The sequence below is a fragment of the Lonchura striata genome, chromosome 16 (genome assembly GCF_046129695.1).
Source record: "Lonchura striata isolate bLonStr1 chromosome 16, bLonStr1.mat, whole genome shotgun sequence".
Classification (NCBI taxonomy): domain Eukaryota; kingdom Metazoa; phylum Chordata; class Aves; order Passeriformes; family Estrildidae; genus Lonchura; species Lonchura striata.
In genome coordinates this window covers 12,962,823-12,980,537 of record NC_134618.1, presented here as the reverse complement: position 1 = coordinate 12,980,537, position 17,715 = coordinate 12,962,823, and the positions used below count along the sequence as shown (strand labels likewise).

Here is a 17,715-nt window from a genome sequence, read left to right as displayed (position 1 = left end):
GCACCCACCACCTCCCCACAGTTGCATAGCATTAAACATATAAGCACTTGTCAAAATGTTGTAACTATTTTTTTGTCTTGTTCCATTAGCTCCACTTCGAAAGGCCACCACCAGAACTACTGAACATTTATTTCTATTGAATCCAGCTTAGAAGTTATGATCTGAGGAAGCAGGAGACAGGACAGTATGTTCTGCGGCACAGGCTTTTCCCCACCACCGCTCAGCTGAGACACGTTGGCCTTTGAAATATCATTTTTATTCCTACCTTAGAAAAGCTAAAATAAAGAGATTGAATCTTCCATCTGCTTGATTTGCTTCTGCTGTTTAAATAAGGTACATAAATATCAGTTAGGTGGCTGCCCTGTGTAAGTTTTGAGGCTGTGTGTTTAAACATCCTGCACAGTTTGTGGTACCAGCCGTGGGAGCTGGATTTCCTCCCCAGATGCAAAATAAAGTGTGGTTATTACATGATTTTCCTGTTGCTAGAGAGGCACACACACAAATCCTCCTCCCTCACTGCCTGTGCATGAACAATGTCTTATTATGCAAATACTAGGAGTATTAGACAAAAAGCACGGAAGAAAACCAGTGGAGCCAGCAGTTTAGATGGAGTGAAGCATGGGCAGGGGTGGGCTGTGGGGATCAGTGATCCCCAGGTTTGCTTTATGTTCACTTTATCAGCAAGAAGTGCAGAGCAAGAGGGAGTTGCAGGGGGTTGGGGACACCTGCAGCCCCCAGGGACACTGGGGAGATGCCCAACACATCATCCCATGGCCACAGAATCCTGCACCAAGGTCACTGCAGGGCTGAGCTCCCCCAAGCAAACCCCAAGTTTGCCTGAGCGAGCTGGGCTTGCTGCAGGACAAGGGGACAGCACTGCTGCTGGCAGCCCTGCAGACAACAGCCTCCCCTCCTTCAGGGTAAAAAAAGGGAAATCTAAAGCCTTCTTAAAGACTTCCCTGCGTTTAAGTTCCTTGCTATTTAAAGACATGTGAGAGCCCAAGAGTTCCAGCCCGGCTGCCAGTGCCTGGATGCTTTGCAAAGTTGTAATCCCCACCAGTGACATCACAGGCTGTTGCCATGGGGATGTCACAAACTCAGAGCTGTGACTTCATCACAGCAGAGATCAGGAGCAAGGGAAGCAGTGCTTCCCAGTGTTTCTGGTAATTAGCAAACTGGCATGGAAAATGAGGATGAAACACACAGGATGGGGACATAAAACCATTTAGCAAGTATCGTCTATTGGAAAGCATTCCCTCATGAGAAAGTGCCTCCTTAATGTATCCTGAGCTCTTAAATAACCCACAAAAGGCAGGGAATAAAATAGAAATTATAGTGATTTGTTTTATTGGGCATTTCATTGAGTAATTAAGAGGATAATTATGAGAAAGAACATTAAAAGGCGTTACTCTCAGCCTTCATCCTGCTTTAGAGGAGCATCCTCATATTGAATGTGCAGCATCATCCAACATTGTCCTGTGCCAACGCAGGTTTCCCTGCAGGGAGGAGGGCATGCTTGGATGAGGGAAGGGGTGAAAAACATTTCCCCCGTGGCCAGAGTTCTGCCAAGAAATGCAGGGTGTGAACAGTAAGTTGCAGGGAGCAAACCCCACTTTTATGGTGTCTCCTGGCACATGGTGTCAGGCCCTTGAGCATTGTGTGTCATGCAGGGAGAGGCTAAAGGAAAAACTGGGGAGAGATCAGTGTGGTGCAAAGTACTTTTGGAGCACCACAGCCAAGGCAGAAGTGGCAGAAAGCTGGAAATCCAGCTGAAAATTCAGCACAAAGGTGACCCTGCACCATGAGGGAAGCTCTCACCCACCCCCCTTCTAACACCCATCCCCTCTTGTATCTCCTCACCTTTGGAAAACACGTGCAGAACTACTTGTTTAACTAATCCAAATCCAGACAGCACCCAGCACCATTCAGCAGACACAATTCAATCTAAGCTGCCTCTCTAAGACTGCCAGTATTTCCCACAGATGAGGAAGCCTTAGTGCTGGCCAGCACATCCATGAAACACATCAGTGAACAAAGTCCCCAAATCTGCAGCTCCTTTCTGACCCCAGCACATCTCGCTCCCCCCCCATTTACCCACTGGAACAGACACACCCCAAGAGATATGTCAGGACATCAGGTCCCACCACAGGCTTCCTCTGGAGCCCATGTCACATGCTGGGGACCCCAATGCTCACAATACTCCCACCTTCTAAGAGGCCCCAGGTGAAAACCAGCCCCAGTGACAGCAATTTGCCTACTTCAAGTCCCCAGAGGTCACTGCAGGGAGCAAATGTGTTGATAAGGGAAATGCAAACAGGAGTGATGGACACAATGAAGAGCAAGAGCTTCACCAGAAACAGCAATTCCCACTGGACAGGCATCTGTAAACACTGAGATGAGAGATGAGCTAATTCCCACTATTTCCTCAAACCACTTTGCACAGGTGGCAAAAGAAGCAACCAACCCACCTAGATAAATGAGAAACCCAAAACTGCAACATCACAGCGCTGACCAGTTGCCAAGATTTAAGTTGCCCTTAGGTCCTTGTTTGCTACAAAACATACATTTAGGGAAGCAGACTGGAGAAGGCTGACATGTTTTAAACTGGCCTCTGTTTTTCTCTCTAGGGAAAAAACCCCTTTTTTCTCCCTTGAGAAATGGATGTGGCAGCTATAATCCAGTTGCTATGCTGTATTTCAGGGACAGTGGTTTGTCCATGTTGAGCCCAAAGCATCAGACAACTGACAGAAAAATCCACATTCAGGAAGTCACCAACCCTCCCTTTTCTTGTCCTGGGAACCACAACTCCCCTCTACACTCCCCTACTCACAGGGAGCAATTTCCATCCTCTTCAAAAGAGAGTAAAATCAGCTTTTTGGCTGCTGGCTGGCCCTTCCAGGCACAGGAACAGCTTTCTGGGAGACCAGAGTGCTCAGCACAGCCCTCAAACAAGGCTCCTGTTTGAAGTGCATGGATTGAGGCTGGATTAAGAAAACCCAGGAGGAGTGCTTAGCTCTGCTCCTGCTCTAAAAAGGCTGCTCAGCAGCAGCAGCCAACGCAGCTTCATCCTGCTCAGCCCTCCCTCCGTGTGATGCCTTCGAAGGGCCGGGGAAGCGGCGATTCCGTTTGACGTGATCCGGGAGCAGGGAATGGCAGGGAATGGGCTCAGCCTCCCAGTGCTGCAGGAGAACCCAGATTGGAGCTGATCCCCCCTGAACCAGGAGCTGGGAATGGCAGGGAATGTGCTCAGCCTCCCAACACTGCAGGAGAACCCAGAGGGGAGCTGATCCCCCCTGAACCAGGAGCTGGGAATGGCAGGGAATGTGCTCAGCCTCCCAACACTGCAGGAGAACCCAGAGGGGATCTGATCCCCCCTGAACCAGGAGCTGGGAATGGCAGGGAATGTGCTCAGCCTCCCAACACTGCAGGAGAACCCAGAGGGGAGCTGATCCCCCCTGAACCAGGAGCTGGGAATGGCAGGGAATGTGCTCAGCCTCCCAACACTGCAGGAGAACCCAGAGGGGAGCTGATCCCCCCTGAACCAGGAGCTGGGAATGGCAGGGCTCTGCTTCCCCATGCTGCCAGAGCACCCAGAGCGAAGCTGATCTGGTTCTCACTAAGGAGGAGGATCAAAAACCTCCATGGGGAAGGGAAAGAACAACAGCAAACACAAGACAAAATGCCACCACTAACCCCCACTAGAGCCTGAAGAGCCTTGCACTGCTTGTGTGTTGGAGAATGGTTGCAGGAGAGGGGTCATGGATCAATGGAACAGTTATTCATTGATACCTCTGTCTGAGACCCCAGAATCAGAACCAGGCTGTGTCTGGCCTGGGAACAGAGATTGGGAAATAGGCTCTGTGTCTAGGCCTGGGAAACTGTACAAGGTCTGTCAAGGCCTGGGAAATAGTACAAGGTCAGAAAGAGATAATAAGGATGAGCATATCCTTGGAGATATGCTTGTACAAGAATAGGCTGTGTGACAAGATGTGCCCAGAGAAGATGGGATGTACCATGATGACCTGACTAGAGATGAGAAACTTGGCTTAAGAAACCTGGCTATAGCTGTAAATGCACATAGCCTAAACAGAACACAGACCTTTGTAAATTGACCAATGAGAGCTGTTGCTGACTTTGCTTGTAGCAAACCCTATATAAACCGACAGGATTTTTGAATAAAGGAAGCTTGCTTATCAGTCATACTGATTGTGCTTGTCTTCCTTCCGCCTGTGGCTTCACTTGGGTGCAGCAGACACTTATCTGTGGCTTGAGACAAGTTTAGAGAATCCCTTCTGAAGTTTCCCTTTTGCAAACACCTTATTTCCCCCCTCTAATCAATGCAACGAGCAAGCTTAGTGAAACACAAATAGGGAACAGAGGATGAAACAATTTTCCAGCCCATACCTGAAGGTGCATCCTTCTTTTCTCAACAAGCAGCAGGGAGGACGTTGCTGTCTCTCGGTAATTTTCCAACATCCTGTGTTGCAGGTAGATTTATGCACTGATCATAGTTGAAGCTGTTAATAAAAAAGTGCAAAGAAAACGGATTTTACTGTGAAGTGTAGGGCTGCTTTTCTCCCAGCTTTGCATTATCATGACTTCCTCCTTTTTTAATCTTTTTTTTCTATGATTGACCATGTTTGGGGTTCAAAGCTTCAAAAATAAATCGCGGATCGTCTTTCATCTACTATGCATGAGAGAGTCAGAATCATTACATGGTTTAAATGGATATTTTGGGAGCAACTCTGGACCAAGCAGCTCCTGCTTTAACTGGGAGCCAGAGGGATGAAGCTAATTTGCAAATAATGTTACATGCTGGTTTTGCTTGAACGCAGGGAAAAGCTGCAGTGGCTACTTGTCATTCTTTGTGAGAAATTGAACAAAATGGAAATCAGTTCACTAGTTAAAAAAGAAATATATATATATATATATAAATAAAAAATCTGCAGCAGACCAATTTCTCCCGCATCAGGGGAACATCCTAGGACTGCAATTAAGCTGTAGCTGAGCACAAACCCTACAGCTGACTGAGCGCTGAGGACAAACACACCGGCCATCCTTTTCCTGGGAGCAGATTTTTGACTTGGGGAGCTGTGAGCTTTTCCTCAGCTCCACTTGAGCCACTTCTTCCTCAGGCAGTTCAAAAGTCAACTTTCCCCTTTAGCATCACTCATGCCTTCCCCCAGGAGCAGGGAGCTCCGGATTCTGCAGCACTGCACCTTCCCAGGGAATCACCTATCGATGACTTTGTGGCTAGTGTCTACAAGGGGAAGCAGAGGAGCTAATATAATGTAATTTTCCATGTTTACTGCATTATTACAGTGGTTGAATCCGCTGATTAGTTCCCTTTTTTTTTTTTTTTTTTGCTATCTTGTCCTAAGCATCCCTTTTATTTTTGCCCTGCTTATCTGCATAGAGTCATTTATTCACATGGCTGCTGTAACAGCAAGCAGGACCAAAGCTATCATTTCTCCTCCCTTTCACATTTTAATCTTGCAGACCTCAATCTCTGTGATACTGCTATTACTTTGTCCATATCTGATCTAACAGGAACCTGTCATTATTATTTTTTTTTTTTTCCTTAAAAAGAGAAAACTAATCTGAGCAAAAGATCATGGTGGCTGTGGCACTAATGATCTCTGGCATACCTCCTTGCAATGAATCCAGTGCTAGAACAGAGAACGTTTGTTTCCCTTCTCTCTACAGAACTGCAGGACTGACCCCTCATGCACAGGCAGCTCCCACGAATAAACAACATTGTCCCAATCTCCTGGGGGATCCATTTCTCTGCCAACTATCTCAGCAGCTCTTCTTATTGTCTTATTTATCCAAACAGTGGAAAAACAACTCAAGAGGAACCACTCTTCAACAACATGACTGTTACTGGTTTATTCAGATTTGCTCCCCTACGAGCTAGGAAAGCCTCTTGCCCCAGTGGTTATTAACTGAAACGAGAGTGGGGAAATTTCCTGTAATATGAACAAGAACAGAAAAAATGCTCTTCCTTCCTGTTCTTTGAAGATCATGGCAAGCCATTTTGCCCCCTGGGCTCCCTAATGCTTCCCCCCCACCACTGAGCTATTACCCGAACTGGAGACCATCCACTGAAGCACCAAGCCAAGATTCTGTGCATATGCCAACCACATCAGCCAGAAAGGATTTACTTGGGAGAGGCAAGGAGACAAATTGAGGAATCCCTCTACTCCCTTCTCCTGCATCACAAGGTTTTCAATCAGCAATCACTCCCTCAGCGTTCCCACTTCATGTCCACCATCTGCACCCTCACTGTGGTTTGTACCCAGGCCATGCTCTTCACGTCTGCTTGTTGTCCAGAACATCACATGCCCCCCTGTCTCCCAGGAATATCATAAATAAATCAAAGGCCATGTTCAGCTCTTGGTCTGTGGTGCAAGCAGGGATGTGGAACTGCTTCAAAGCCACACAGCTCTGGCAGGGCACAGGGTCTTGTCTGTCCCCTGTCCAGGATTTACACAGATGAGACTTCTGGAAATCAAACTGAGCCCTTCTCCACATCCTCTGCTGATTTGGAAAATCCCTTGCTCACAGAACTCACAGCTGCCCAAGCTGTAGCACTGCAGGAACCTGAGTGTATCTTGGTCTGCATGCACCCCAGCACATATTATATACACTGTTAATGAAAGATTAAATGTTCTAAAGAGCAATATTAATTTTAAAGCTACTAATATTCATCAGCTGTCCCTCACTTCACCTCACAAGCCTGAGAGCTGTAATGAAAGAACAAATTCCATCTGTAAGCTGTGGTCTGCAGCCCAGCTCCGCAGCTCAAGGTCCCACAGGCATTTTCTGCAAGTAGTGGGAACCCTTAAAAATCTTCTAATGTAAGCAACCATAAAAAGACAGAAATGGCAAAAAAACCCCAAACTCTCTTATCCTTGTCTTTGAAAGTCAGGACTAAAACAAGCCTCCCAGCTCTGCCACACCGATCTGACTTCTCCTGTGCCAGTTTGCACCCCTGTGACCATCCCAGGAGCCCAGGTTTGCTCAGCAGCAGTCACAGCAGTCATGATATGGTGATCATTTAGTTCCAAGAGAAAGTCTGCATTTCCAAATGTGTCCCTTGCCCTCCTCCTTGGGAATATGCAGCTCCTTGCAGGAGCAAGAGCCAAACAAAAGTTGCAACAGACCCATCCCAAATCAGTTCTCAAAGGACAGGACTGTCCATTGATCACACAACATCCACTGTGCCTCCCAAAAGTGGCATTTGCTCCCATCAGAGGTGCTCCATCAGCACCAGGAGCAGGGCCATTTCTGCCCTGAATCCTCCAGCTACTCAGCAGGACAAGCAGAGCAGGAAGGCACCAGCCCAGGCAGGGGATCTGTGTGCCAGAAGGGCACATGTGCAGGTACAAAGCATCCTTTGCACACCAGCAGCTTTCCTGCTGCCTTGGCACATCAGCACTGGTGGTGAATCACATCTCCTTTGTATTTCACTTGGAAGAACAGGGAGAAAGACATAATTCACAGAAGAGAGTCACAAAGAGGCCCACCTAGGAAAACAGGCTATTTTTGGCATTATAATCCCTTTCCTGTGAAGAAGAGAGGGAGGCCCAAGAGACTGAAGGAGCTGCTGAAGCCTAGAGAGGAATCTGGTAGCAGACCTGGGGCATAATTCAGATATCAGGGACCAACAACCAGGACTAAGAGCCACGTTTAAAGACTGAGGCCTGTGCTTCAGCACCTGCCTGCCCACCAATCCTGCTGTGAGCCATGCCAGTGTGGCATGCTGCAGAGCAAGAAGGTAACCAGGAGCACTCTGCTTGCTTCCACAGACCTTTTCCAATCATGCAAAGACCTGGCTCTTCGTTTGAGTGCTAATTCTCACTCTCTTTCATCCCAGTTTTTTGCAGCTTTTCCACAAATCCAGAATACATTTGAGCGATCAGCACAATGTTTAGTGAGAAAATCGTATGCTACATTTCCGCTTGGCATGATTTGGAAATGGTTAAGCTGTTAAGCCCTGAAAGGGAAGTTTTAAGAATACCGTGAATAAAAGGAGCCAAAAACAAAAATAAACCAACAGCAGCAAAATTAGAGCATGACATAAAGGAACCATTTGGATGGATCCTTTTTTCCAGAGAAATGGTGCATGCTGGCTGCTCCAATGTCAGGAGCTCTGCAGTTGTGTAGCACTTGGACTTTCATTACAACAGCAGAGAAATAAATGGAAAGTTATCACTAGCACACAGGAGAGGGAGGAAGTTTTCCTAAGCTGTCATCAAATCCCTTACAAGCTTCTCTAAACCATGTCCACATTGTCCCTGAGGCTCCCTTTGCCCCACTCTGTCCCAGCAAGGGAGATGCTATCACACACCTAAAGACAGGCAAGGGTCCAGGGTGGGGTACTTCACCCAGAAATGCTTATATACCCACATTTTCCAGATAGACTCTTCCAAGGAGAAGCAAATCCTGCCCCAATGTTCTGCCCAGAGTGTTCAGGGGACAGGGGGGACTCCCCACCTTCACCCAACCAATTTGATTCACACAGTGCAGTGACAGCTGTGTGGCCCCTCTGTCCCCGTGTCACTCAGAGGTCCCTCCTGAATTATGCATTACCCAGTAATACAAAATAATGCTTTGCTGCTGTGCACACTGACTCAGTGACTTGTGCAGCCAGTTACTGGTCTGAAGGACACAGCTCAACCACGACCATTTTACACCGATTTTTGTCATAAAATGTGATACAATGCTGGATCAAAAGACCTCCCAGAATCCATTCATGTGACAGTGTCCCACTCCAGCTGTGATGCAAAGCATTAGAGTAATGACAGCTGCATTCATACCTGCTACTTTTAGATCCACCCAACCCAGAGCAGCTGAGAGGAACAAGGGCTCTCTTCTGCCACTCCAGCCTCCCCTGAGCCACTCTGAAGTGTTTGCTAGTCAAAGAGCTCCTGCAAGAGAGCCCTCTCACCTGGATCAGAGACATCAGGGCAGGTCATCTACAAAGGTAATGGTGGGAAAAACATCATTCCTGAGCACGTTCATGTCTGTGCACATCTGTGCAGAGGTCAGGCACGCTCTGGGGAAGGGCATCTTTCCTGTCCAGTTCTGTACCCTGACCCAGCTTCAGCTGGCAGTGATAAAGAAGATGAACAAACAGCCAAAACCAGCCCTTTCCCCCACGCTCTACAATTTCTCCAGCCCAGGTCCTCGCCCCTCCTTCTTTCTGAAGTGCCAAAGGATCTCACACTGGGTCTGCAGTCACAGGATGAAGCCCATGACCTGTACCCCCAAATACCTCAGGAACCTGAGCAGTCAGCCCACCACCTGGATCCACCCTAGGAGGAGTTCTAAGACTTGTCCAGACAAAGTCAACACCAACCTGAGTCACCACTGGCAGAAGTCCTGCTTCAAAAAAGAAACTGAGCTGCAGAGTCCCAGAGTCCTTCCCTCCTGGTTCACCCTCCTCTACAATCTTGAAACTGCAGCTCCTCTGGAAAGCTCTCTGACTCCACAAGCAGAAACTCTCATATATGAAGTACTGAAAAAACACTGGGATTTCACTTTTATTGGAAAAACAAGCAGCATCTCTGCAGCTGTTGATTACCCCTGAAGCACAGCACACACAGGAACAGGCCACAAACAGGGCACAGCACACCATGACCTGCAGAGGACTTGGGCTGAGTTAAAAGCACAAATGCTTTATTGCAAGTCAAGGGCCAGCACTTCCACAGAGAGGATAATTTTACTCTGCGCTGATTTTTATCTCACAAACTGCTTCTATGGTGTGGTCTCAAAGAGCCCTTGCTCCTCCTCACTCTGGGAGGAAGCCTGGCAGCCTCATCCCAGGACACTGCTTACATTTCAGGCAGAGGGAGTCATTCCTCTGGGTAAGGTGGGTAACAGCACAGTGCTGCTCGTGCTCAGGGATGCACTCACCTCCCATCAACCACTTGTTCACGTGGGCTCCAAGTTACCTTTTCTTATTTCAAACTTCTCCATCCCACTCCCAAGTGAGCCAGTGGGATTCATGGGAGGCTGGAGCTGGATCTTCAGCTGTTGTACAGAACAATACCTAAACAAGTATGCACCTCTTTCTTCCCCCATCTGAAGAGCCGTGTTATCAAGTGCTAAAATTCTTTAAAGAAATTACTGGGCAAGTGTCTCTACTATTGCAGCACCAAATAAAAGAGCACAGGGCAAAAGTAAATCAGTGTCTGTGGAGGAGGAACTCCTGTCCATGGATATTTCTCCACACTGGCAGCCTGGTGGCTCTCAGTGCAATACAACTTCATGACACAAGATACTGAGAAAGTGCTGGTGAAGAAAGGAAACTGTTTTTCCCTGCCTTTTGTTTGACAAGTGCTTCTGCTGGCACTGGCTCCTGGACAAGCATTTCACCATGCCCAGCTGAGCATGTCAACACAGAAGCACAGACCCAGGCTCTGCTGTCTGTGGGCTCCACTGTGGATCAGCTGGGTGATGAGGAAAGGTTTGTTTGCATTGCTGCCACTTGGTATTTGCAGCACACAGGATGCCACAGGAGTTAATCTTCACACCACACACCTTCCTGAATGCAAAATCCTCCTGCCAGCCCTCTGTGCCATCCCAGGGTGGCAGGGCAAGGTCACAGCACCCAGCTCTGCCCCCAGAGCAGCCAAGGCTCCTGTGACTCTGCTAAAGCCACCTTGGCTGAAGCAGCCCTCAGGCTCCACTCAAACACATCAAGCATTCAGTCCTCAGCACGGGAGCTGGGAAACACCAGGAGAGCCTGGAAGACAAGCAGTTGTGTTATCAGGCATTCATCATCAGGAATGAGAGCACACAACTCAACACGAGTGTCCTCCACTGCCTTCAAGGGCACACATGCATTGAAATTCCCAGCAGATTCAGGGATCTTGTTTGCACTTCCATCACAGCCACGGCCAGAAGCTCTGAAGGCTTTCCAGGCAAACCCAGGAGTTCCACCAGGACTGGCAGCCTTGGTTTGCACCTGTGCAGTGCTTTGTGGGGGCTCCTGGGAGAGTGATGGAGGGATTTTTGCTATTTATTGATTAGAAGAGTGGTTTACATATTTTAAATGAAAAAGCAGAGGAGATTTTGCTTTTATTTTCTTCCTTCATTTATTTATAAATTGTTCAAATCATCAGAACTTCTTTCCACAATGAACAACTAGACAGTTGTCATGTTACCTCAGATGTATCATGGCAAGCAGCTAATCCTCTCGGTTATAAATCATGTCCATTTCAATCTCCATTATATAGCCAGAGCAAATTTGTTATGATGCATGTGTCATTACACACCAATGCTTTTCCATTATCATATAACTGGATACCCCCAAGGTTTGTAATTTGCAGTATAATAGTAATTTTTAAAGAATCATTGGTAATCAATAGCTCTCAGCATCACTGTCAGGATCATTTGCAAAACAAATAACAACACTGATCTCAACCAACTTTACAGGAGGGATATTTAATCCCCATGAACTGCATTATGTGATGGATAAGCGAGGAATCCTAGACTATGTATCATGTCTTTTCCTTGGATTAAATATCACTTCAATCAATGCTGCTCCCAGCTGTACAATGCTGTCTGTGTTTTCACTGGGTAATGCTGAAGTATTGTTTTACAAATTGACATCAGCTACGTGCTGGGCAACAAAACCCCAGGGTGGGGTGTGAGGAGGGGGCACGGCCAGGGGCAAGGCTGATGTGATGCTCGGGGCAGCACCCAGCAGCAGCAAGGCTGGGGGCACAGGGGGCTGCAGGGACCCCAAACAGGGCACCACTGCTGTGGTGGGGTGGGCACAGGTGGTTCTCAGGCCTGAGAAGCTGAGCAGGGCAGAGGTGATGCTCCCTCCCAGCATGGCTTTGCTCTGCACAGACCCGCCCTGGACACCAGAATGCCCAGCACAGCCTCCCTGCCAAAATGGAATGAGCAGCAGGAAGAGGGGCAGTGTTGGGAAGGATGGATAAATATAATTATTCATAAATAATACAGCCAGATGGGAACAGTCCTCTCTGCTAGCCGGACAATGCCCCTGCCTATAGATGGGTCCAGGGGTCAAGTGGACTGTTCCATCTCACCCCCCAAAATGTACGGCTCACCCTGCACCTGTAACCCTCCCCTAAAACATCAAGTGTCTGTAACCCCATTGGCCCAAGCCTTGTTCCAGCCCATCTTGAAGCCCCCTGATAAGGGTCTCCAAGGGGCCACACCTTCTCTTGGAACTTCCCCTCTCCTAGAGCATCCTCTTGTCTCTCCCCTGCCCCATCCCCTCAAGCCTCGCCACGTGCTGCATCTGGCAGCTCGAGGCAGGACCTTTCTCCATCCATACTAAACCTGATATCCCAAGAGCAGCCTTCAGAGATCTCTCATCACCATTCACCCAAACCATCCTGGAGCCCAGCGATCCCTACAGAGCAGCTCTCAGCCCCGTGTCCATACAGAGCTGGGGTTTACCCAAGGCACCCTGTAACTCCACAGAAGTGCTGTGTAGTATCAGCTAAGAGGTTCAGCCATCGCCTCAACATCTCACAGGCAGCCAGCAGACTGTACTTACTGCTTTTCCTTTTCAGGATAGAATTTGGAAGGCAACTGCATCCCAGTCGCCTTGCCGTGGTCAGTCTGTCCGTCTGCATCCCTGCTCCTGACAACCTTCAATGCAGCTTTTCCATTTAAAAATGGGGGCACAAGCAGCTGATCCAGCCAGACCCTGTGCAAGCAGTGCATGGAGAGCACTCACAGGGACACCCCTGGCCTTGGGCTCCCTAATGAACATCTCCCAGGTCAGATTAAACACCACGCCTGTGCTTCAGCAGCCTCACAACCAGCCAGCCCAAGTGACCTGTTGCATGGCCAAGAGCCAGCCAGCACCTGCCCCTTCCCTTACAGAGGCTTTCTGAGGCATTAAATCCACATTTAAATTTTCTACTCGGTTCTGCCTTTCGGAGCTCTCCAGCTGAGCCGTATCTTGCTCCTTGCAGCTGGAGACACCTTCAGCAAAATCTCCAGCTCCTACTGATGTGGAAAAATTCATGCATTTCTCTCCTTGTGTAAGCACGGGTCTGGCATTCACAGCACTTCCCAGAGATAAGCCCCAAATCACTCATCGCTGGAACCCTGCATTTTGGTAAGGGCAGACAGAGTTGGGATGACAGAACACCACCCTTGGACCCTAACTAAACACTTCACCTGCTGGAGATTACAGAATCCTATTCAGTTATACCAGAGAGCATTTCCTATCCTCAATCTGGCTCTAGGAAGCCAGTCAAATAAAAAGTTTTGGAAGAAAGAAGAAATCTAGCTTGGTTTGGTTCATTTTTAGAGACAAATGTGGTTTAGAAATGGGATTAACTGGGATGTCCTGGCACCTCTTCCCGCTCAGCAGCACCTCAGCTGGGCTGTGCACTCCTGCAAGCTCCTGGCTGCCCCAAGGAAAATGCCATTAAAGAAAACACAGCTATTTTTAAAGCTAGAAGGACACATTATCCTCCCAGTTACACCAGTGACCTCGTGACTCTCCACAAGGTTGGGCAGGCAGGGCTCTGATCTGGGGCTATTTTGAGCATCCTCCAGAGTCACCAGGCACCCAGCAGGCAGAAAGCACCGAGGAGCAGGAGAAGGCCCTTGTCTTCAGGTAGTCACACCCAACCTGTTAAGACAGTGATAACTTTCACCAACAAAAGAATAAAATATGAATTCCCTTTCTAAGTAAAGCACTTTAACCAGCACAACCACTTCCCCCACATGCACATGGGCCCGAGGAAGACTGGTGGTGCTGCTCCTCCTGCTGCCACCCCCAGTCATTCATCACACATGCACACGTAGTACAAACTCATTCAGGGCTCTTCTGCAGATGAAATATTTAAATGGTTTACACTTTGCTATCCTTTTTAAGTAAGATGGAATCACCATAAACAGACTTGGGCTGACTTGCTCTCTCCGCCACCTTTTTTTCTTTTAATATTCTCCCTGCTGGTAAATGGATGGAGCCCCCCTGGATGTTGCAGATCTGGCAGTGGGATGAGGAAGCAGCTTGTGCTGTCTGGAGCAAGCACGTGGCTATGGTGTGACTGAGGGGATGTCACACATGAAGAGAGATGCAGAGCCTGGGCTTCCCAGTCAGCTTTGGACCAGCTGGGATGAACACAACCTGCCTTGCCATCTGACCCAGCCTGTTTGTGCTGCCCTTTTCAGGAGCTGCTGCTCCCACCCCAAGGCAGCAGCCACATTTTGGCTGCTGGTGACACCAGCAAAAGCAAAATCCTGGGCAAGCTGTCAGACAAGACACAGCCAACATGCAGAGTTGCTCATGTGCTGACACACCACCCAAAACCCTCAAGAGCAGCAAGCTTGAAGGAACGTCCCAGTTTGTGAGGTCCAAGGAAGATGTAACCACAACACAGAGGCTTTCTCCCTGCTGCCATGCCCGGCTCCCAAGTGTCCCAGGAGGATGCAGACACACAGAGGCTTCACCAGGAATCCTGGTGGACAATGACTGAGCCAAGCCACCAGCCATTCTACCCAAATTCACTCTCATGTTCCCACACTGGAAACCAGGCACTGCTCCTGTGCAAGGGGAGAGGGGAACACCCATGGGCAGGGAGGGAAGATCTCTCCTTTCCCTGCAGGAGCCTCGGGATGGAGAAGGCTTACAGCTGTGTCTGCATCCATATGCATAAGGGAACAGGCCCTGATCCAGCACACGCTTACGTCAATCTGCCGTCACCAAGATTTAGGAGAACATTTAAAATTAAACAAGAATTTCCTTGCACTGCAAAACTAAGGACAAAGGCAGCAAGGAAGTCTTGTGGGTAGTGCAGAAGCAGGTGTTGAAGGAGCTGGTCCCAGCACGGCTCTGGTACTGACACCCCAGATAACCCCGGGCAAGTCACTTCACTTCCAGGTTTACCCACTGAATGCAGCTGCCAGCTCTCTGGGTATCATTCTGACAGGTAAGGGCTTCTCAGATGGTCACAGAAAACTTGACCAGCTCAGGAGATCATTTCCCATCTTTACATGCTGTGTGCAGGACAGGTTACCTGTAACTCAGCACCTTCAAGGACCCCACAAGCCCTGGCTCTGAGGAGCTGCTTGCAATCTAAACCACAGAAGTAAATCAGCATTTGCAACAACACGTCAGATTTCACCTGCTGAAAATAAAGACAACAGCTTTTCAAATTAAATAGGGAGAAAAAGCAAGATCAATAAGTGACACACACTTAATTCCCAAGCCAGCCTCATTAAAATGAAGTGTGTTATGTTTACCCCCACAAATAAGGGCTATACAAGCTGATGCTGTTTCATGGCTATATTGTTAAGGCTGGAACTGGAATGGACAAAAAGAAATCATAACGTGAATCATCCATTCTTTATTGACAGAGAGGGGGAAAAGCCATGCAGAAAGTTTGGGGCTTTTTCTTAAAGCCAATGTGGTATTAGAGAACCTACAAGCTAGTTCATAACTGGGAAAGATTTTAATATAGAAGAGGACTTTTCTGCAAAACTGTTGGAGAACCATAGAATCATTTACATTGGAAAATACCTCCAAGATCATCAAGCCCATTAGTGAAGAACAAGATTAACAAACTGACCCACACAGTAAACAAAGAGACAAACTTCTCTGAACTTGGATGGAGCCATGACGTTCACTTTGCTTACGTTCACTTTGCTTGGAAGCATTATGGTTGGACTGTTTTCCAACCTAAATGACTGTATGGTTTCTAATGAAGCTTTAAGGATCTCATCCCACAGACTGATTTCTACTTTTTCTTTACATATGAAACAGTTACACAAACTCCACAGCCCAATTTCAGCTCCTTTGTGAACTGGGACAGAGGTTGAAACATGTTGATTTATTGAAGTTTTCCCCTTGCTCCTCTGTGGTAGATGTTCTCCAGGAGCAGTTGCATTATTCCTGAGCCCAGGGTTTCCATGGACAATGTAAAAAAGGAGCCAGGACAGGTGAGCAACACCAGAGGGGCTCAGGGGGGTATGAATCCCCATCCACCCTCTGTGCACCCCTCATTTCCAGCCCCACCTGCCTGCTCAGCAGGGCTGGGCAGAGGCAGAGCTCCACTCCATTGCCCCCTCGGTGTCCTGCTCTGCTGCACAGCTGGCAAAGCACAGCCTGCTCCTAGCACAGGCCAGGTCCCTGCAGCCCCTGCAGGACAAAGGCTCAAACCCAGGCAGCACAGAAGTTCAGTGGTGCCAGAAAACACAAGAGACTGGCTTGTACGCCCAGATTTTAAACACAAAGAGATTTCCAGCAGCTCTCCATCCCCCTTGGGGCACACACCAGACTTTGCAATTCATTGTTCAGCACCACCTTCCCAGGAGACAGCACTGGAAGTGACATTTCTGCAGTGCCTCCCTCACCCCCAGGAGTCAATCCACCAGCAGTCCCATCCCTCATCCCACTGCTCCTGATGGGAGCCGTGTCTGGCACACTCCTGATGTCTGCCCACGTCAGCCTTTGTGCCTGCTTCACCCTGAGCAGGTGAGACCAACACGAGAGTTACAGGGTTTGCTTTCCAGACTCATCCTTTGGCAGGAGTAAAGCAGAAACAGGTATTTTTACATTGTAAATCAGATGTTTAGTATCTTGTTTTAATTGTTGCCTTTTTTGCATTGCTTTAACAAATCCACCCTTCTTTTGTGGGGGGGGCAGCTCAGAAGCCTGAGTGGGAAGTGCCCCTACAGTGCTGCTCCACACACTCCTGATTTTACTCCAGGCCAGGCATAAATTTCTCAGTACAATGATGAAAATAAACTACTTCAACTTCTCAAGTGTCCCAGGCTTTTTCCTGGTAACCAGACTGACCAATTGTTTATCCTGGAGAGGGAAGGGTTAATTAATCATGTCACAAGGTGAGCCCCTGGACCACACAACTACCATCTCCTGCTTGGTGAAGCACCAGCATTAAAGGAACCAGCACTGAGCTGAAGTTAAGACATTTATCCTTTGACAATACTCCATTGCAACAACTTTATTTTGATGATACGGGATGATTAATTCTCACAGCCACTGTCATTTCCTTTGATAAATTTTTGGGGCTGTGGAGTGACATTTGCTCAATGCACCTTTCCTGAAAAGCTGTAGTGTGGAGGAGAGGGATGCTCCATGCATCAGCCATCAGTAACCTGCCTCTGCCAGCTGCAGGTGGCCAGGAGAGATACGGTGAGGAATTGGGGGATGCTTACAGAAAGCTCTGACTGGTAAAGGCCGTGGAGTGACAGGAAGGTGTGTTAAACAGCCAACGTTGTAAGAAACAGTGAGAGTATGTCTTTCTTAGTAGAAAGAGAGGAGACTGTTGGTTGCAAACACCACAGCCAAGAGCTGCAGCAGATTGTTTTTGGTTTGTTTTTTTTTTTTTTACCACAAACATGCTGGAATCCTGAGAGAGCCTTTCCGGGGCTGAGTCGCAGCCACAGCAAGCTCTCACAACTTCTCTAGAAGGCAAAACACATCCAAAAAAATCAGACTGATCAAGACAGACAAATGTCTCAACTGTAGCCTTCACTAATTGCAAAAAAATCCAACCCAGCCTGGAAACCTTAATCTTAACCTGTGCAGCTCTGAGCTCCCCCCACCTGTAACATGAGGACAAGAATATTTCCCTCACCCAGCTGCTGCAAGGTTCTCCTAATCAATCAGCTCATTAATTCATGCAAAGCATTAGACAGGCAGCAGATGGATGACTTTACACAATAGTGTTTTCTACAGTGAAA

The 17,715-nt window shown here is 48.1% G+C and overlaps 1 protein-coding gene across 3 annotated transcripts in view; it reads right to left on the bottom strand.

Annotated features, from left to right (window-relative positions):
- ELFN1 (extracellular leucine rich repeat and fibronectin type III domain containing 1) overlaps nt 1–17,715 on the bottom strand; it is a 104,372-nt gene that overhangs the window by 77,493 nt on the left and 9,164 nt on the right. For all 3 annotated transcript variants that reach the window (XM_021539699.2, XM_031506179.2, XM_021539698.3), the window contains exon 2: nt 4,405–4,517. The gene's annotated coding sequence lies outside the window, so the exon portion shown is untranslated. The remainder of the gene's footprint in view (nt 1–4,404; nt 4,518–17,715) is intronic.